Raw genomic sequence first — 9,058 nt, 5'->3', positions numbered from 1 at the left:
CTCTCACGAACAAATTGGGCACATCCGTGAAGATCCGGGTTAGAATTGGTCTTCAGTAGTCCATGCATATCATAAAAGCGACTAACGGAATCGGGTGGTCAGACTCGCTGATTTGGTTGACACATGTCATCGTATCCCAACTGCGTAGATCCATGCCCGTGTTGTTGATCACTGTATTGTCTGGTCGTATTTTTCAGTATTGCCTGCAGTTGACTTTTGGTAAACCACCAGTTCAGTAAAGGTAGAATAGGTCAGCACATAATCTTACTTCCTCATCACTGGATCGCATTATGTTGTTTTCACCTGTAGGCGGAATGGGACTGTATAGGAAGAATAGGAAGACATTGTCTGGTCCAGACTCGATTGTTTACAGACCGCAGCCATATAGCTGGAATATTGCTGAATTAAACAAACACAATCATTTGGACTCTCAGGTACAAATGGATAAACGGTTTACAGAGTGTGACGTTATATAGAGGTCTTTTGTGTATGAGTTTCCGTTAGGAAGTATCTACTGGATCTTTCTATCAGGATCTGTTGAGATCCACTAGAGGACAGTTGTATCCTAGTTACATATTTAGACAGGGAGACCCGTGGGATTTGGAAAATTCTGCAGCTGTCAGAATATTCCAGCATGTTACAGAATGTTTCAGAAGAAATTTATTCTATAATGCCACAGTACATCAAGACCAGCAGAATGTGAAGACCTTTACATTTCCCTGAGATCCCAAACCCAGGAACAATTTGCAAGTTTGGAAACAGTTGCTGCTTGCTGAATGTTATCGTGTCTGTCTTTGTTGCTGAAACCGTTGCTGTTATATCATAATGCCTTAGTATTTGAGCTGCTGCTATTGTAATTCCTTTGCAGTAATTTGTATTTCACGTAAATCCATTAAATAGTCGTGTAAGTTTAGTTAATGTATTGTTAATTATATCACAATTGTTTTGTGTTTCTTGTAATAAATGTATCTGAGTTCATAAGAAAGACGTTTTCGCTTTTCAACTGTATCTATATCCTTTGCCGGATGGTTAATTTATTCAACGGTTTGATAAAGTGTGTGCTATAAACATTATCTTCAGGTAATAAACAGTAATGCTAGTCACATCATTTTGAAGGGTCTAGATATCTAGACATGTTAAGGTATTTAACATATTTAGAAGCATGTTTCAAACATAATATTTATTAGGATCTGAATATGTTTTCAGTCGAAACATGTTTAGCATGGAACAGTTAAAACAATAATGATAAACTGGCAATGAATTCAGGGGCCTATAGCATATCATTCCACTTATTAAGAACCAAATGTTTGAGTCTCTCCTCTATAATGTACCAGGTTAATATACCATCCGGGTTACAATTAGTCTTCAGCAACCCATGCCTGTCGTAACAGGCGACTAACGGGATCGGATGGTCGGCCTTGGTTGGCCGGTATTCCAGTGTATCGGTGCTCATGCTATCGATCATTGGATTTTCTGGTCTAGACTCGACTTTTTACAGAATACTGGAATATTGCTGAGTGCGGCGTTGAACAACAAATAGACAAACAAACAATGGTAAATGTACCGAACAGAACAGTCCCAAGTCATATTCTTGGCTCTATCATGCTGTTGATTATGTCAAAACAAAATACAAACATCAATCCTCAGGAAATTCATATTCAAATATCAAAACCTATGACTGTGACAATGTGAAATATTCAGTTTTAAATAACAATCGTCAATCGTGAATAATCAGTATCCATTTGATACCAAGAGGATTCCAAAATGCAAAACAGTAGTGAAAATTTTAAGGTGAGATGAAATGGGGTTTAACGTCGTACTTGTAAATATTTCGCTCATATGACGACGTGCATGCATGTGTATGTGTGGCTACTTGTACTAGCCCAGACTTAAGTTGTTTTGAAAGTGCTAGCTCACTGCGATGCCATGCCGCAGTTAAGCATGAATACCCCACTCAGACACATTATACCAGTCCTTGTTTTACCTATTAATGTCAATCAGGGACCAACAAGTACCATATTTTAAGGTCTTTTGGTATGACGCGGCCGGGGATCGAACCCGCGACCTTCCCCTCTCCGGGCGGACACTCTAACCACTACACCACGGAGGCGGTCGAAACTTTAAATAAAATTATACGAATTATAAGAGTGAGTGAGTTCGGTTTCACGCAGCTTTTACCAATATTCCAGCATTATCATGGCTGGGGACACAAGAAATGGGCTTCACACATAGTACCCATGTTTGGAATCGAACAAGGTCTTCAGTGACACGGGAGCGCTTTAACCACTGGGCTCCGCCCACCGCATTATAAAAACAGATCACTAACACCAGGTGTTAAGGAAACATGGCAACCTCTTCCACAAACGCTACAAGGTGTCGCTGGGGCTATTTTCGGGAATGGATGTAACTTGTGGAGTCCGTAACCAGTTGGATTGGGTTTCAATTTCCTCTCCTGATAATTAGTTCAGAAGCTCGGATAAACTGTTTACGAAGTTACTATTTTCCTTCTTCCTCTATTCTACAGGGACTCTCCAGGACTGCCGTTAGAGCAGGTGCCACAGAGGCTTCAGTAAACCATGATTAAGACTAATGGTTAAATGAGGATTCATTTGACTTCTTTGATGGGCATTTTAGAAGTTGAGTTGATGAAGAATAATGACAATTATTATGGATATACAACTTCTTTTATTCTTTGGAGGCGACGTTTCGACATAGGTTCTAATGTCGTTGTCAAGCAAGTGATACATGAGTAACAAACCGCCCCGACAACAAATAGCCCCCCTTTACCACCAGTCTCCCGTACATAGCCATCACATCCGACGACTCTTGAAGCAGCAAGCTGACAAAGACGTCACCTTCCAAAGAGGCAACAGCATCCAGAACCTCTTGCAGGCCACAGGAAGACCTAGGTCGTCCCAGAAGCAAGACCCCTCAGGTGTGGTTTACCACATAGAATGTGACTGCGGTGACTCCTATGTTGGGAGAAACATCAAGGCCACTCACCCTCAGGATCAAGGAACACCAGGCTTCAGTTAGGAAAAATGATTCTAAATCAGCCATTGCCGACCACATCAAAGCCCATCCTAACCACACCATCAAATGGGACAAGACCAAAACCATTATAAAGAACCAGTCAGACTACAAAATTCGTAAACTTTTGGAAGCAGTACACATCAAAAAGATAGGACCCTCCCTCAACAGAGATGAAGGATACTACATTCCCAATGCCTACCATCACTTGATAAAGTAATCAATATATTTCTTGTGTACATTACCGGTTTCATTCCAACTATGTACATCAACCCCATCCATTGTATAAACATCCACCTGGCTTCCTATCAGTTGTATAAGCTCTAATTCAGTCCTTGTATGTAACCCTACTGGCTTCCTATCAAATTACTCAATCTCTCATACAAACGTTGTACATCAACCTCATCTATTGTATAAACAACTCATTCCTATCTACTGTAACAACAACTCCTGTATATATGCTCTCAATTTGTTACTCATGTATCACTTGCTTGACAACGACATTAGAACCTATGTCGAAACGTCGCCTCCACAGAATAAAAGAAGTTGTATATCCATAATAATTGTCATTATTCTTCGAGGATTCTTTTGTTCACTGCTATCGTTCTCAATAACCCTGATCTTACTACCCCTCCCTTCAGATGAAATATTTATGAGCATGACCTAAATGCAAAGTAAGCAATAGGCATTGCTATTCCTGAGAGGATGGGATAAAAAAGACTTCTTAAGACGTAGATGGAATAAATTTGGTCTCGCTCTTGTACAAGTACAACCAGTCCCCACGAGAGTTCCACCTCGAAGTGTACGGAATCATGTAGTTCACGGACGTTTTTGAAAGCTCCTAAAACAGAGCTCTCTCTAATAAGATGGTGGTGAATATACACGATAAGAATGTCACGGTCGGTATGCTTTGATATCGTTACAGCAACTGCTGTGAATCATCAGTAACCGGTGGCGTTGACGTTTGGTGTTTTTCTATTAGTTTTTTAGTGGAAAGAGTAAAAAGATCTAGGCCAAGTACACAACCTTAAGGGACACCAGTGAGATTAAGTCTGAAGGAAACCATCGATTATGATTGTTTGGAATCTGTTGGAGAAATAGGACTTGAACTCACATTTATCCCTTGTTCTGTCTCCAATTGACCCAACAGCTTCTTGTGATGAGCGGTATCGAAAGCAGCCAGGTGGTCGAGAAGGTCATAAAGAGGTTCGTTTCCTGCATCACACACGACTCAAAGAAGAGTTGTTTCTGTGATTTGGTCACATTGTAGACGTTTGTTTTGTTTGTTTGTTGTTTAACGCCGCACTTGGTAATATTCCAGCTTTATGACAGTCGGCTGTAAACAAGTCATCAGAATATGACAAATTCCCCGCCCCACAAAAATTTGAAAGAACAAATCATTTAACAGTTACTAAAAAAAGTCCACCTTGGGTTTTTTATAGCAAGTCCCAATCGTTCCCATGGAAACAGGGGAAAATATAAATACCAAAAATCCGCAAATAGTAAAAGGCACCACTTCAGGATCTGTATGATATATCGGCCAAGTTTTCTTGAAAATTATTGCAAGGTTGTTATATTCCGGAAACAAAATAATTAGAGACGACCGAGGCCTCGACTATATGCCCCCGCATATCATGCCGGGGGCATAATAATCAAGTCTGGACCAGACAATCCAGTGATCAACAGCATTAGCATCAATCTTCGCAATTGGAAAGCGATGACATGTTTCAACCAAGTCAGCGAGCCTGACCACCCGATCCCGTTAGTCACATCTTACGACAAGCATGGGTTGCTGATGACCAATTCTAACCCTGTTCCCAAAGGTATGTGGACCAGAAGTATACGTACAGCTCTCGATTCATTAGCCAGTCGACAGTCGACTAAGAACTTCGTCTGTATCTATGTTTGAGAAAGGAAGGAAAGAACAGTTCGAAAAGAGGTTCTACCAAGGCAATCTTGCATCAGGAGAAAAATTATGTTTACGCCTCGTACACAAGTCTGGTTGGAATTTGATGAAGAGGACCCGGACTGGACTTCCCCGACAGCAGTTTTCCAAAACATCAAACAGTACCTGTAGAAGTTGATCAATAAAAACCGACACTCTCATAGTCAATGTTTACAAACTTGCAGTAACCTTTTATTTTGTATCTGATCTTGACCAATGTCCTGACCTAAGAACTTAAAACGAGCTGGATTTATTTCACACTTCGCTAGATTTACAGTCAACATTGCCCATAGAAGGCACGGATCCTCCTCTATGATGCTGTCAGTGCCAAGGGGGGCGGTGGGGTAGCCTAGTGGTTAAAGCGTTCGCTCGTCACGCCGAAGGCCCGGGTTCGATTCCCCACATGGGTACAATGTGTGAAGCCCATTTCTGGTGTCCCCTGCCGTGATATTGCTGGAATATTGCTAAAAGCGGCGTAAAACCATACTCAGCCAGTCTGTCAGTGCCAAGTTAATATTATACGAGCGCCTCAATCGTTTTACGCTTGTACACTCAACACAAATGCTTGAAACAACAACAAAAAGGCCATATAAGAGCACATACTATGTATAACTTCTTCTGCCGAAAACTGTATACTTCTAATGTGTTCTTCTGTTAATCTTTTTTAAAGTTTAAACACATTTACATGTGACGGCAGTCTACCATCGGTATTCAAGCTTGTTCGCGACAAGCAATACAGACCAGGACAGAAAGGTGAGGAAAGAGACAGAAAAGCGTCTGGACCAGGCAATCTAGTAATACGAATTAAAGCTAAAAATGGCAGTTTAAACTACATACGACAAAAAACTTTCCACGTCCGTAAGAAATCTCTTTCGATTGTCCAATTCTGATTATTATGTCATGGGTTTGACGCCCCATTTAGTAGTACTACAGCTGTACGACGCGGTCTGTAAACAATCCAGCCTGGACCACACAAACCAGTGATTGACACCATGAGATACGGCGAAAGGTCGAAAGAAAAGAGTTCCAAAAGTATGTTCTAGACAAAATAATAGTAATCATATCAAAGACGACCGAGAATTGATGACAGAAAAGAATATAGGCTTGAACGTGTTCAAGAATTGGCCATGAATGACAGATAAATAAATTGTTAAAAAATTGCTGTAAAGGAATCAACTCAGCGCAACCAATGTGAGTGTTTCTGGAAACGACAATATTGGTCAATTTAACCATGGAAGTTTATTTGGTAATTTAAGGTATGAAAGCTGTGTGGCCCCAATATCAGTGTAAAACCAAGCCAAGGCTGTCAATAGGGAAATAGAAATAGTAGATATGCATGAGTGTTAGACATAATATAATTAGAATATTTATAACGCGCCTTTTCCAGGCTAGATATCCTGCTCAATCTGATTATTACCCGGCATAACCCAAGCTGCCTGTCAGGCGCTAGAAGTCACGACTTATATTATTTCACCGGGTACCCATTTTCTGCTAACAGAGGCAATTTTGAATAAACTCGCTTGCCTGAGGTGAGACCACATGTATCACGTGTGCTTCGTTGTGGGGGAGGACTGAAGTCCTAGAACGTCTCACAGACACACTTGCCCGCGATTCGCAAACCACGACACACGTTTTAAAGTCATTCTCAATTAAAGTGGACAATTGCAGTCGTCGAGTTTGCAAGATGCGATTCATGAAACAAAAAGCACTTTCTGATCTTTAAATACATTAATAATAACAAGTAAAGTATAGGAACACGAAACGCAAGAAAAGCTAACCATTCATTTAAACAAATGCTTAGCATGGATTGACATACATGGGTAGGGGGTACGGTTTTTTTGGTGTCGGTGAGTGACGTACCCGTCAATAAAAGCTGCCTCTAAGATGACCACCGCTACCACGAGTCGAATGTAGTTAAGTTTTGAAAGCAATCAGGACTGGTTTATGAAAAAACCCATCAAATACGCATGTGAAAACATACACAATTGCAACAAACAATTGTCGACAACACGCGTGCAATTTATATCAGATCGTATTACCCATAACTAAAAACTAGAAAATGTTAAAATATAAAGAAAAAAGTGTTATTTAGGACATGAAATGATATAGTTTAGACAGCAAGCATGTTCTGTCTACCAAAGATACAGGTTAGTTGAACACAGACCAGTAATACTCGTTTTAGAGACCGATTTGTTAAAAAACGTGACGGTGATGGTATTGTAACGTTGCTGCGAGGCGTTATGGGACCATTGGTTACTTTGAAACAACATTTCGTTTTATAGGGGGCGGTGGGGTAGCCTAGTGGTTAAAGCGTTGGCTCGTCACGCCGAAGACCCGGGTTCGAATCCCCACATAGGTACAATGTGTGAAGCCCATTTCTGGTGTCCCCCGCCGTGATGTTGCTGGAATATTGCTAAAAGCGGCGTAAAACCATACTCAGTCAGTCAGTCAGTCGTTTTATAGTTTGATACAGCATCAACGCCGAAACACAACCACAGAACCCGGATGATTACTTCAGACAAACAAAATATAATTTACGTTTTGTATTTTACGTTTCATTTGGCTTTAGATTAACACCAAAGACACCAAACATCACGTGCGTAGTACCCGTTTGAATGTCCGCATGCCAGCAGAGCAATGTTCATTCTATGGATTCCACTGTCGATCATGAGCCTTTTTCACTCTAACGTAAATGACTAAAGGTTTTACGTAAATTCCATACGAATATCAATTCCGTATTCGATATTTGAATCAAAACAAGAACAAAAGAGTTTATTTTCTCGCGGTTTATGTTGATACTACTAGTTACCCATGAACGTAAATTACTTGGGCGTTTATGGGTGCCTTACTTCAAACTAGTGCTGCAAGTTTGATACTGTTCATTGAGTGTTGAAAAGGGATAAAATGTTCATTCACAAGTTGTAGTTTTGGAAAATGTACATGTTTCTTGGACTGACATGATTTTGTTTTTCTGCACTTTCCTCTCTGAATTGTGCAGTTTCTTTGAGAATGACTGGTTACCGCCCAGGCGTTGTAAACAGATACTTGTTATGCTTTAATTGGTAGATTAAATTAGAAGCTGAGAACGTTGGTATTTGTATCCTCAGAGAGTGTTAAATTATTGTAATCCTGAGAGGGCACGTTGTAATGTAAATTTAGGCATTTTTACTCGTAGAATATGTGTTAAGCTGATGAGCAATTTTCCAGTTTCGTGAAATAAGTCATTCGTCACCACTCGCCCCTTTCCGTAACCTCGCTATTCGGCTTGTCCCGGAATAACACGAGTTGGTCACGAATGGAAATAAGTTCGTTCATTCGTGACCAACTCGTGTTATTCCGGGACAAGCCGAATAGCGAGGTTACGGAAAGGGGCGAGTGGTGACGAATGAAGTTCGTTAAGAGTGATGTCCCTTTGCAAAACCACATGACCATGTAATCAAACAAACGGCTGTCAAAACGTTCCAAGTGTTTTACCGTATATCGGTCGCTATCTGACGTTGACGGCGAGAGTAGACGATGCCTAACAACAATTGTTGTGTTGGTTTGTGTAAGTCGGATAACAGATACACACGTATTTTTCATTTATTTACCGAAACCGAAGAGTCAACCGGAGAAACATTGGATACCCTTGGCACGTACAACCATTGAACCACGCTCAACTTGATGCTGAAGGGGATGGGACGAACCATGTTGACACTGGACTTTGATTGGGAGTATGCCTCGTCGAATTCTGGATTGTCTTCAGGTCGATTTAGTTGATATATATGAGTTTTCATGGCAAATAACGAGATGGCACAGGGCACTTTGGCCAATCACCTAACATCTCTGGTCACTTGAGAGGCGGTGGGGTAGCCTTGTGGTTAAAGCGTTCGCTCGTCACGCCGAAGACCCGGGTTCGATTCCCCACATGGGTACTATGTGTAAAGCCCATTCCTGGTGTCCCCCCGCCTGACATTGCTGGAATACTAGTATTGCTAAAAGCAGCGTAAACTAAACTCACTCACTCTGGTTATCTGACGTTCAACGACTAACTCTAATGCACATCTAAGTCAGATGTCCCTGTGACACTGTTATTTTTATCAT

This window comes from Haliotis rubra, unplaced genomic scaffold (assembly GCF_003918875.1).
Source record: "Haliotis rubra isolate DU_JTF1 unplaced genomic scaffold, ASM391887v1 Scf381, whole genome shotgun sequence".
NCBI lineage: Eukaryota > Metazoa > Mollusca > Gastropoda > Lepetellida > Haliotidae > Haliotis > Haliotis rubra.
Note: the sequence above shows the minus strand (reverse complement) of the source record.